The 13,376-nt window shown below is 38.8% G+C and overlaps 2 long non-coding RNA genes across 2 annotated transcripts; one reads left to right on the forward strand and one right to left on the reverse strand.

Moving 5' to 3' along the window:
• Positions 1-2,325: 2,325 nt before the first annotated feature.
• LOC146567657 (uncharacterized) lies at positions 2,326-11,504 on the reverse strand. The gene is made up of 5 exons (XR_014893962.1): positions 11,389-11,504; positions 7,602-7,754; positions 7,082-7,186; positions 5,609-5,677; positions 2,326-5,502 (listed from the first exon to the last, which is right to left on the reverse strand). It is a non-coding gene; the product is annotated as an uncharacterized LOC146567657 (long non-coding RNA).
• Positions 11,505-12,149: 645 nt separating this feature from the next.
• Positions 12,150-12,864, forward strand: LOC146567658 (uncharacterized). The gene is made up of 2 exons (XR_014893964.1): positions 12,150-12,224; positions 12,803-12,864. It is a non-coding gene; the product is annotated as an uncharacterized LOC146567658 (long non-coding RNA).
• Positions 12,865-13,376: the final 512 nt, after the last annotated feature.

Below are 13,376 nucleotides of genomic sequence, written 5' to 3' on the forward strand. Positions count from 1 at the left end.
ATGAAACAATCATTTGAATCAGGTGTGTTGACCCAGGGTGAGATCTAAAACCTGCAGGTCATTGACCCTTGAGGCCTGGAGTGTGCTGCCAGCTAAATCTAAGCTTTATCACTCTGACTTTCCCACACTGTCAAACTCTTTGTGTTATCACTGGTCCAGTTCCGCCTTCACCAGACCAATCAGCAGTCATGCCCCATAGTTTAAATCTAACCTTGCATCTGCCATTGGCCTTTACAGACGCCTTTGTGCAACCCACCCCCTCCTCTTCTTTGCCCCTCTTCACTCAGGCTCCATATAAACCACCTTCGTCTCCACCATCAGGATCTAGGCTCTTAGGGGTCCTACTCTAATCCCTTTCACAGCTGGGGTCCGTTCTGCCAAGACATACCATCAGAGGCTAACTGCCAAACACGTCTATCTAAATTATGTTCATCGATAATTCTGTCTTTGACAGAAAAAGGAACAGAAATCCTATAAAGTGAGATTAAATGTGTCACATTGTCAGTAGTTGGTGCCTGCATATATTTCCTCTTCCTGTTGAAGAAAGGTGTAAATCCTCCTTCATTAAGACTTTCTGTGAATCAAGTCAAATGTAGTCATGATGATCTCTAAGGTTGCAGTACAGCAAACCTGGAACAAATGCAAACTGGATTATGGTGAACCTTAAACTCACATTTTAAGATTATAGTCTTTTTACAGCATTTTTACAGCTGTTATTTTAAAAGATTTATTGCAGAAAATTCAGTATTTTTTACTCCTTTACATTTGTTTGACAGCTTTAGTTATTTTCCAAATCAAATTTAACCCAACATCCTGACTCATCCTAGCAGTCCAGTTAAAAGCCCACATCGACTCATCTACTGTTGAAAACATGTCTCAATTTATTCAAAAACTCTTTATGCTGTTTCATTCAGTTGAATAACAGAAAACATAAACTACAGCTCATACAACTGCTCTCATAGCTTACTCAGGTTTAAAAAAATTACAAATTTCAACTTAATGAGAGAAAGAGTTAAAAAAAAGTTTTTAAAAAAACACTACCACAAGAAAAACCTCACTGGTGTTAACAAAATTGAACAAAACATTGTGATGTACAGCACACATACTCAGTCCCACCGTCGATAATTTCTTCAGTTCAGTCGATACTTTTCCAGATACAAAATCTGCACGTTAGATTTCCACAGTTGAAATTTTGTGCCCAGCATTAGTTTTGAAGTGTTTGATGATGTAAAGATGGTGGCAGCAGACGGGTGTGCCACAAGGCCACATTAATGTCGAGTGCAACACTTTCATCTTTTCATTACTGCTGATTAGCTGCTAAATGTGTTTATTGCTGGAATTTCAGCTAACAGAGCACAAATGAGAAAAAAATATTACTTGTAGGATTTTTATCCCCCAAGATCATAAGGAATTGTATGTAATTTCACAAAACAAATAGATTAACACCTGAATTGATGTGAGTAACAGAGTTCAGGTATTTGCAGTGTTTCCTTTCACTGCATGCTTCTCTGTGACGTCTCTGACTGAAGTGGGGACAATCAATAGTTTCTTTATGTGCTGATGGAGACTCAGCTGGTGTTTCAAATGTCCTCTTTAGTCTCTTTTCAAACTCCAGGTCTGAAAGGTGAAGCCAATACAAAGTGCCCTAAACCTATATTTTTTTTCTCGCTGGCCACCAGGGGGCGATAGTTATGGTTGCAAAAAAGATTTAAGCTCCTGTGTAAATATCTGTCTGCCTGGACCTCTTTAAATTGTTTCCTGGTGAGTTCATGGGCTGATTTGCTAATTTCAGGTCATAGTGAACGAAACATTAGGCCAGGTTTGTGGACTTTAAGCTCAGACAAATGGGAGGTTGCATCATAAATTCTGTGCCAAGTGATGTGGATCCATCTGTTTTGGGACTTCTGTGGAAATAGAGGAGCAGCTGAAAGCGTCTATTAGTTCAACTTTAGAACTAAACGGTTTTAGCTTATTTTGAGCCACCTATCACACTGGCTATGCCAAACTTGCTTTGTGCACTCCTGTGGTAAGCAAACACCGGTATCGTGTGTGTGTGTATAAGTTAATGGATATTTTTCACTGGAAAAACTTAATGAAGAAAAATAATCACATCAGTGAAACAAAAAGGTAAAAATATGGAAGGAAACATTTTTCTTATTGGAAATTAATTCCAAATGAAGTATAAACAAAAACAGGTTTTTCTCTGGCAAAAAATGCGGATTATTCGACCACTGAAAGTCATCCCCAACAAAGTCCCTTGTTTTTGAGAAAACCAACAGCAGCCGGCTGTTAATGGAAATAACCCACCCCCGCCCCCCAGGTTTGTTTAAATGTTTGTGGAATCTGTTAACATGAGCAAAAGTGTAAAGTGAAGACAAAACCAGTCGACTACAAGCACAGCTGGTGCTTTTCGGGGAAGAGATGTCCCAGATTTTCACCGGCACCTCTGTTGCTCTTTACATATGTGACAGAAGTCATAACTACAATACAAATTGTTAACATGGGGGCTTTAGCAAACTAGAAGTTACCTACACTTGATTCCAGTTGTATCTGTACAGACCCTTAAAAAGCTTTAATGTTGAGACTATACAATGCCAGTGGCGTGTCTAGAAAATTTTTGTTGGGGGGGCCAGGTAGGGGCACAGATTTGGAGAAGGGTGGCAGATTTAATTGGCAGATAATGTTTAAAAAAAAAAAAATTCTACCAACCCTTAACCATAATTCAATAATCCTATAAACCTAATAACCAAATGCACTTTTAACTCTTATTAGAATGAGATTTTAACCACTACGGTGCAAAGTTTTTAGATACTGCGTTGATAAAGTACAAGAGATACAATCAGTGCTTTGTCAGTGCTTACTCAGCATTCAAGGACATCAATATTTGCATAGTATTTTTACTGACATATAGTGCACATATGTTTTGGGCAAAAACATTTTTGAATATTAAAATATGAACATTTGTAACAAACAATTGACAAATTAGCCAATGCCAATGCAAAACTTTATCTGCCTGTTAAAAAAAGAAGATAATCTTCTCACAAACTGGTGTTTGATTTTGAAACAGGAAAAAAGTGGGGAAACAACTGAAAAGACTAACATTTGAATAAAACCTGAAAGCAAGTAAATACTTTCTATGCTGCCTTATGGTAAACTTTGGTAATATTGATCAAGAACAACACTGGCTGATGATGAAATACAGTCAGCTGGCATGGTGACACTGCCAGTATTAACCTGCAGGGCTGGACTGGGACAAAAAAATTGGGCATTTTTACTACAGACCGGCCCACCAGGTATTAAAGCCATAAAGCCTTTGAATGAAAACAAATGCTGTTGTGACAGTGATGTACAGTCTTGTTGGTATATGTATGATTTCTATACATTTTACGTCAGATAAAAACTTTGGTTGTAAGATTTAGATAATTATTTAATAAAAACTAGGTATTTTAAATGAGAATAAGAAAGAAAAGTATTTCTTTGTGCCCACCTTTCCCTGTTAATGCCCTACCTGGCCCCCTGGCAAAACTTTGCTAGACCCGCCCCTGCACAGTTACCAGCTGTCAGCTACATAAAAAAGGATCCTGGTGTTATTTATCTCTCAGAAACAGTTGATAACTTCAACTCATTCATGTCACCTAAAAGGTAAACCTGTTTCTCCATCACCTGTTCAGCTCTGATGGTTCAGTAAGGACATCTCCTGGTTTCATCTTCATGTTTCCCTCTCACCACATATCTAAACAGACATCATGACCAGCAGCTTTACAGCTGTGGCTCCAGCAAACATCAGCTGATAGTAGAAATTAATATTAAATACATTCTAACAACAGCTGATCAAGCTTAAACGTGCTGCTGTTGTTTAGCGCAATATCCGCTGGTTTCCTCTTTCTGGCGCAAAGTGGGCGATAAACAAACAAGAGAGAAAAGCCGATCAGCTGATCATTGATCAGTTTCATGATTGAAGTAGCAACAGGAGAGGGAGGGGGAGAGAATGAGAGAAGAAGAGGCAGCTGTGCAGCATAAAGACAGAATAAATCCAGCTTTGTGTCTTTTTTCCATTCTAGCTAAAGTTCGGGACAAACTGCGTCTCTTCTCAGCTCAATACGAAACGCGTAATATTTTCTCTGAATGAGGGACCATTCCATTTTTTTAAGGAGCCGTTGGCAACTCTACTAACCTTATGAATAAAATAAAGTTCACTATCAGTAACATCATAGCACCCACCCAGCTGTATAAAAACTCCGTCAAACTGGCTAGAACGCAGTATGAGTTATTGCAACTGACAGTAAAAAGTCAGCAACATGAAAATAAACTCCACCTAAACTTGGTTTATATCTGACCCAGATAGACTGCAGGTCATAACTTCTTACCTAAAGTTCAGTTCACCTGACACTCGGACTGGCGGCTGCTTCGGGTCTCTCCTCCTGCCTCCCCTTCCCTCATCCACCTGTTGCCTCTGTGGAAGCCCCGTCATAGCCACCACCAAACAACGGAGTTATTTCTACACATCGACCTGCATCTGGCCAATCCACCACCTCTCATTGTTCATGCCATTACAAAAAAAATAAAAAATAAGTCACTGGGGATATGCCCGGTATGCCCGATGGCCAGTCCAGCTATGTTAACCTGCAACCAAATCTGCAGCTCCATACAGCAATGTTACGACTTAGATTATATCTTATAACTCATAACTCTTATGTTAGCTGCCCTCAGTAGCATACTGTCTGAAATATTCCACAGCTGCAATAATTCTTTAAGTGTTATTTTTTTCCTTGGTATTCTAATTTCACCGAAGTTTACTAAACTCAACAAACTTAATATTACTTACCGGGACATTTATTCTGTCCTCATTTTCTTTCACCGAAAAATTGTTTCCTGCAGTGCCATCTTTCGCGCTTGGCTCTCCTACCTTTGCTAACGTGATGCGCATAGCAGAAGCGATGCTGCATTCACTTACACTCGGATATCTGAGCGTCACCGTGAAAACATAATCGGACATTTGATATTTGATTGAATTTTATTGTTTTGCCTTTGGGGTGGCACCTGGGGTGGCCAGTCTGGTTTGGGGGGTGGCCTGTGCCCCCCCAGGCCACCCCGCTGGACACGCCATTGTACAATGCTACATAACACACCAGGATGCCATTCGTACTGTAAGGTGTAGCAATGACTTACACCTAAAGACATATGCAGAAGAGAGAATCCCACAGTTAAATTTGAACTGTTTCAGCTGAGTTTGGGTTGTGGTCCAGCATAAAACCTGTGCTAAATCAATCCATCTGCTCTGAAGGCACCTTGGAAAATAAGGTTCAACAGCAGTCCTCACTTTCTGACGTGATTTAAATAATGATCTTCAAAGTTTGAAGAGCTTTGAATCATTAACATGACTTCAAGGCAGGTTAGTTGGAAGAATTGTGGTCCAATAACTTCATTTTGGATCCAAGGTTTTCCATCGAGGGAACACCTTTCTAGGATTCGTGACTATTCTCCAGCTGATAATGTCATGACCTGTGGAATATACTTCCATTATCCATGTGTCACCAGAGAAAAGGATGAGTATAACTTGATAGTATAAGGAATAGGGTAAAAACTGATCAAAGAAAAGGTATCTTACTTTAATGCTGAGGGTGGAGTCTAGAATTTTACGTCCAGCCCTTTACTGTTGGTTCTCACGCAAGCATTTCTAAAAAGAAATTAAAAAAAAAAAAGAAGCCAAGTGTTTATGAACTCTCAACAGTGCAAGGCTACAAAAACACAAACCATCAGCTCATCTCACTTGCAGAAGTACAAATAAAAGTAAAGATATGCGATTGCTATTGTGAAATATTAAAAATAATAAAAGTCAAGTGACAGAGGGGAGCAAAGTAGAAAGTTGATGATGCATGGAGCAAGGATATTGAAAGTGGATGAGTAAATACCTGGGGTCAAACATTCAAAGCATCAAACAATGAACAAGAGAGGTGCAGAAGAGAGCGTGGGGAGGGTGAAGCAAGTGGAGATGAGTGTTAGGGGTCATTTGTAAAATAAGGAAGCAGCAACAGTGCAAGGGAAGGTTTACAAGATGTTAGTACGGTCTGCTATGGTGCGTATTTTACAGATGGTGATACTAACAAAAAGGCAAGAGGATGGACAGGATTAAAAATGAGTGCGAAACACAGAAAAAATTAGAGAGGCAGGGCTGAGATGGTTTGCACATGTGCAGAAGATGGAAAGTGAATATACTGGCCAAAGCATGCTGAAGATGGAGCTGCCAGGAAAGGAGTAACACCTCATAGATGAAGGTCGTAAAGGAGGACAGTGGGCTGGTGTGACAAACGAGGATGGTAAAGAAAGGGTGAAATGGAGGCAGATGACTAACATAACATCTTATCCTGAGTAAAACACAGAATGAAGGCATGTGAAGTAATAAAAGTTCAGATGTATTAATATGTATGCAGCGTAGTTATGTAGTGGCAGATCATTTGTGATTTATAGTGGAGACAAAGTTTAAAAAATTAGTTTGTAAATGTCCGTCGGGTGTAGTGGTTAACAAATTCACTTGCAAGCAAACAGTCTGTGGGTCAGTTCCAGCCTTGGGGTAACTGCTGAATCAAACATGCTGAGCTACTTGCTGAGGCACCGGAAGCAGTTTCTTTAATTCAAATGTGATTATCTCTGCTAAATGTTTGTGTGTAAACAACGCATATGATTTTAGGCCAAAAAAACATTTTACTTTTTTCATTTCATACATTTTGGATGTCAGGTTGTACAAGAGTAGTGCACATGTTGGGCCAGCTGTTTTTCCCTGCTTCTAGTTTTTAATATTACAGTAAGTGAGAGGACTTAAAGGGAGGATGCAGATGCAGGCCAAATAAGGTGATGTGAGGTAGACGCAGAGAGAGAACAAACAGATGATCTAACAATAGGTGAGGGAAGACGAGATTTTATACACAAACTGGGCACATTGAAGCCACGTGAAAGCATCAAGACCAGGGAGACAATCAAAGAGGAGTACAGTCAGATCGAAGATAATCAGGAAACTCTCAGAGACAGGGCTTTAAGCATAGGAGCTGCTGTTCACTGCGTATTTATGGGTAATCAAGCTTACTTGACGATTTTATTCTCCAAGTTAAAGTTTATCAGGTCTAGGTTGTGATTCATCAGCAGATAAAGAATCGTGGAAAACTCCACCGCATCCATCTGCAGGTCATCACTGAAAGACAGGGTCAGTCTGTCAGTTCGGTTTAAAGAGACAAATGTAGTGTAGCTGCGGGCCAAGTAAAGAAGAAGTGTGCCTCATTTCTTTAAAATCATAATTTCTTTTACGGCAGCCATGCGTCAATGTGTAAACAGTTGGAGATTTGAAAGATGAACATAGTGAGTGCAAAAGTGCTAGAAAATGTAAATCTGAATTCATATGCTAAACATACTTCAACAGTTACTGTATTTATTCACATGACTGGTTGGTATTTACACAAAAATCCATTATAAGATAAATAAGGATTATAATGAGCTGTGAATCATGCAAAGCTACCCTGATACCATCTCTGAATAAAAACACCCTTAAGGAAGAACACATGGAACAATAAGCTTGTTACAGTAACATTAAGTTGTTACATGGGTCTCACTTTGTAGGTTTGTGGTGATGGCTGAAGTCTGCACTGATGAGGCGCTCTGTGAAACTAGAGCAGCTGGTCGCTCCAGTCTCTGGTATGTGCTGATCTGTGATGCTTCCAAGATGGCATCCATCACAGGGCCTCATTTTGGCACGGCCAGAAAACCTGAACGAGATCAGCGAAGCGAACAAAGGTGCGTTCAGTAAAACTGTGGCTCGCTGGCAGAGGGCCAGGCGGATGATTTAAATCAGTAACAATACCACAGCGTGGAAACACGTCATTACAAGCATATGATCTGCACTGATGATGTTAATCACATAATATCATTGGGTCACTGCCTCCTCAGTATGTGGATACGTGCAAAATGTCCCATTACCTGTTCATATAAACCAGGGGTGCCCAATCCCGGTCCTCGAGAGCTACCGTCCTGCAGCTTTTAGATGCATCCTTGTTCCCACACACCTGAATCAAATGAATGGCTTGTTATCAGGCCTTTGCCAAACATGATGGCATGCTGAAGAGATCAAACCATTTGATTCAGCTGTGTTGGAGTAGGGATGCATCTAAAAGCTGCAGGATAGTAGCTCTCGAGGACCGGGATTGGGCACCCCTGATATAAACAATTTCAATTAAAAAAATGTTGTCTTTTGTTTATCTATTTCCTGTAGCGATTAATATTTTATAATAACATTTGAATATTTATTACTAATAATATAATAATATTTTATATTTTAATGATAATAACATTTCAATAACAACATAATAATTTTTTAAAATTTTTTATCACTTGCTTACACAGTTTGTAAGTCTGTGTGCTTAAACTGAACTGGTATTTGAAGACTGGTATTGAGTCACATCTCTATAAATAGTAACACAAAGACTTCACTACTCTCAATCTTACAATAACAGACTCAGGAGGGGTTTTTTTTTTTACTTTCCTGGATGATGTCATGCAAACATGCCACACAAGAACACATTAACCCGGTGCAGAGGATTTAACATTTAAGAGGCCGGTTTCCTTTTCATTTGTACAGTGAACCTGAGCGACAATTTTTTAAGTGATGCATTCATGCAGAAACTTCTAAGAACAGCTTCTCGTTTACTCAGAAGATTTTGTCAGCGTACCAATCTCAACATCAGTCACCTCAAGGTGCTTTATATTGTAAGGTAGACCCTACAATGTCAAAGAAAAACCCAACTATCATATGACCCCCTGATTGTTAAATCAGATATATATGTACACATTTTTTGTGTAAAGACTGTTTGAAGTTATGCCAACAGTTTCCTCTTGTTTGAGAAGTCTTCTAACATTGGTTCAATTTAATAATGAGATGAATTATCATGAACTAAAATGCGTCAAAAACACAAATCACTGATTAAGTTATTAACAAAAGTCTGGGTATAGTTTTGTCTTACACTGTGTTGTAGGACTTGAGTTCGAGCTTTTCTGTATGAATGATATGCTTTCTGAAAACTCAATAAAAACACTTTGATTAAGTTATTAACAAAACCCAGCTCTCAGACTGAATCCCTCTATACATGCTAGCATTTCTGTTACACCACTATCGCTCAAATGGTCTTAGATCATCAGGTCGGTCCTTCTGGTTGTTTAAGGGTTAAATATAAAAGCTTAAGTCATCAACAACATCCTTTAAATCGCTTCTAAACACAAAAACCCCAAACGTTTTGTAGACTTGCAATGCCACTTATTTATTGCCCTTATATTATTTTTATTATGGTAATAATATTAATCACTTTACATTATAAACAAAGATGCTTACACTGTAACACTTGAAGCACATTTTATTGATTCTTATCTACAGGCCAGTACTTTGCATGCCTGCACTTTGTTGTACTGTGTTTGGTTACTCAAGCAAACGGAGCTCTTTCTCCACCACGGCTCACGTAACACATAAAAAGCGCTAAACAAAGAAACACGCCTAGCTTCTTTTCCTTTGTCATTCAGACTTTATGGAAATTCTCTGTGTTTGTCCAGCTTTAGTAATCGTATCCTCTACTGTTTGAAATTTTACACTCTAAAGCACTTTTTACATATATTCCACAATGCACACAAAAGGCTTAAGGAAACATTTGCAGGTGTTCCAGTGTCCATCGTTCTGTGTGGGAAAGAAAATGTCAGCCCTGACGACTTTAGTTTTGAAGAAATAAACAATAGTAACATAAAACATGCACGATGGGTCAACTTGGTGGGGAATATTTTCTAAACTGCTGTAATGTTGCATTTAGTCCACTCCAGGCTGAGTTAAATAAAAAAACAGAGCTGATCAAGCAGAAGTCTGTGCTGTGAAGCTGGATGTGGGGATTAGAAAGATAAGAAGATACTGTCCCCATGTAGTGCACAGATCTGAATATTGGGAGCACTTTGTTTTACTAGTAATCTGAGATCTCATTCCGAAACACATGACACGCATAAAAAATGATGAACAATTAAACATCTTCTGTCTACTTTTTAAAAGGTGTATTTTATAACGTATTATATTACCAACTAGATATTGGTTATGGATGACCTCTGGTTAACAAGCATTTTTTATGAGGGTATTTTGAACATGTGGCTCTTGCTCACTGTGATTTCGGAAAAGCATACGGGGTGACTATTTTCACATGAATGTTTTTCAAGCAAAAGAAAACTGAAAAAAGAAAATGCAACAGTAATTCAGCTGTGAGGTTTTTCTGCTTGGGGTGCTTTGGAGAGCAGGTCATCTGCTAATCCTTGGCTGCTGCTGTCTCCATTCTTATGCCTACTAAGTGTCCTTGGGCAAGACAGTATAGGAACGCACGCACGCACACACACACACACACACACACACACACACACACACACACACACACACACACACACACACACACACACACACACACACACACAAATCCCAAATATCTTTGAAATCCAATCCAAGCCTGACAGCTGTTCACAACTTTGACTGATCTTCTTTACTATTTCCTAACACTTAAAGACCAAACAACTGCTTGTTTCATAAGGAAGAATAACCAAATTAAAGCTCGAGTCTGGAGATTTGTCATGCAGAGATATAATGGGATTCAGTCTGGAGAGGTCAGCCCCTGCTTTTGATTTTTGAGTTGTCTCTCGTGCAGCCTGAGCAAGTCCAAGCTACACCTACACAGGTCCCAACTAATCAATGTTTGGAAAATAGCATCACTGTTCTTAAAGATCTTAGTGCAAAGATAATAAAACCTGAATTTTTGAAAGCAAGCCTGAAGTTTTTATCTTTAACTGATAAAAACTAACAAGAAAAACAGATTTTTAAGATGAGCTTTATTTTTCACATTTTTTCCTGTTTGTTGTCCACTTAATATACAGAAACAGGGAACCTGCTGCCAACACTGTCTCTGTATTGTGAATGGACTCATAGCCCTCAGCTGGTGTATTGAGCTGGAATCCACAGTCATGTAACACATGAGGATAAGTTACAGTCAGTGAGGCGTAATAAGGAAAACAAACCCTGGGTTGTTAAAAGTGCTTTGTTGTACGGTGCTCTGCATCAGGTCATTTCTCACACAATGCAGTGTGCCAGTTTTATACGTGTTTTTCTCTCTATTGCTTTTCCTTGACACACATGATATTCACATACTACAACATTGTAGATTTGTACTGACAGATTATCCAAAAATACCTGACACTTACTCGTGAGGTCAGAGGTTCTCGGCCCCAGGTGTGTTTTGCTGATAATCCAGCCTCGGTAAAACACGCAATGAAAATAACAACAAAACCTGCTTCTTTCTGCCTGATTGTGATCTGGATTGCAGCAAGTCAGCTTACCCTCTGGTGTTGTCTGGACTTCAGCTTCTCCTCCGACATCACAAAGCGAAATCAGAAATGTCTTCAGTGTTTCACTGCCATCAGCTCTGCTCAACTAAGAAAAATCTGGTTTGTTGACACTTGAGATTCTTGATCATTTGCCAGATTATCTTTGCCTCAACGCCACTCCTACAGTGCTTGTACAGAAGGTAGAATTTCAATGTGGAAATCAGCCAAGTCTCCTCCTCTGATAGGCCTCAGTCTGTGCCAATGAAAACAGGTATGCTGACGTTAAGAGAACTTTCCATTTGTTACATTAGAGAGAGCGAAAAATGATCTGTCACACGCCTAACAAAACTTTGTAGAATTGTTTTTCTTTTTTTACAAAATGAAAAGTAGAATTTCCAGGTTTTGGAGACCCAAACCTTTTCTTTGAAACTTTGAAACAACAGATGTGAAAATACAACCATAAATCTGTGCCAAAATACATGGAACAAAAACACAATAATACACAGCAAATTCAAAAGTGTTAAATGTTTTGGTGTTAATAGTCTCCTTGCAAAAGTAGAGTTAATTTTACTCTAAGTAGAGTCACATTCATTTAATGTAACTCTGAGGTGTAAAATGATAGTAGTTAAAATCGAGTGTTAAAAATGAGTGTTTCTATGTCAAATCTGGAGGTGTTACAATGGAAACATTAACTCTTGACCTCTTAACTCTGAACTCCTACAGGGGCTATGACACCAACAGAGTAAATTCACAGACTCCGCCCTCAGCACCATAGGCTCCAATCGAAGCTGAAGTGAAGCCGTTTCAGAACATTTTGCTCTACATATTTGAGTTGTTTGCCATGCTTGGTAAGTCATTTTTTCAAAGATTGTTTCAATTATTATTATGAGCTTTTACTTCTGTGGCTCTTTGGAGTTGAGACAAAGCTGTGTGAAAGGCATTAGCCGTGTTGCTCGCTGATAGCATAATATTCTGTTTTAGCTAGCTGAAAGGTATTGTTTGCGGGCAAATACCACAGCCTTGAAAAAAAGCTTGCATGTGAATTTTCAGTCAAACTTTTGGTCAAATACACCTAAAACAATGTCTAGAATGTGAAATGTTGGTATAATGGTGCTACTGGAAGCCTGAAAACGATCGCCCATAAAAAAAAAACGAGCAAACAGCAGTAGCTGACGTCCTGACTGGATTCTACGTTAGCATAGATCCCTCCAGAGTTTTGTGCACACGGTTTAGGTAAAAATGAAAAAGGTTGAGGTCTTACATTTAGTTCAGTATTACCTGTTGCCTGTGTCCTTGTCTTTTGGGAAAATACTTTACACAAGTAATGGCTCAAAGAGGATTCCTTTTTTTACTGTGCTGGAATTGATTACCGGATTATTTGTGCCATTAATTAGTGTCAACTAATTTTTATTCAATCTCCACACAGGATATGCTTGTGAAGATGGAATATGGGGGAGAGCAGAAGTGCGTTGAAGTTCCACAAAGTGATGAATGAAGGACATGCATATTGTATTGAAGAAATAAGTGTTGAGAATGCTGTTATTTGCATTTACCAGCTCACCTATGTCAGACCTTTTGATAAACACAATTCTAATGAAAGTGAGAACATGTACACTGTTACATCTTTCAGAAAATGTTTTGAAATTGTGGTGCACAGTTCAGAATAAATGTTTTTCAAAAACCATTGCGTCTTTTTAGTAAATGTTTATTTCCAAAAGGAATGTCTAGAAGTTCAGTTCACCACTTTTTTGTGGTGAATTGTTTGTACCAAAATAATTGATTCTGTTCATCTGGACATGGCGTTTTCAGTGTTGCAAGTGACTTCTTCAAACTCAGCTGACTGCAGGTTTCCCAAACCTAGTAAACACTACATTTGCATAATGACGAAAACAGCCCACTGAATGAACAATGAGCTGTAAGATAAGTTTCTTCACCATTAATATGCAAATCATGACCATTGATCAACAGCCACAGATCAAATTCCATGAGTACCATTCACA

This window comes from Mchenga conophoros, linkage group LG9, assembly GCF_057382185.1.
Source record: "Mchenga conophoros isolate Kocher_MC1m ecotype Shallow Benthic linkage group LG9, M_conophoros_male_GT1.1, whole genome shotgun sequence".
In the NCBI taxonomy this organism is placed as follows: Eukaryota; Metazoa; Chordata; class Actinopteri; order Cichliformes; family Cichlidae; genus Mchenga; species Mchenga conophoros.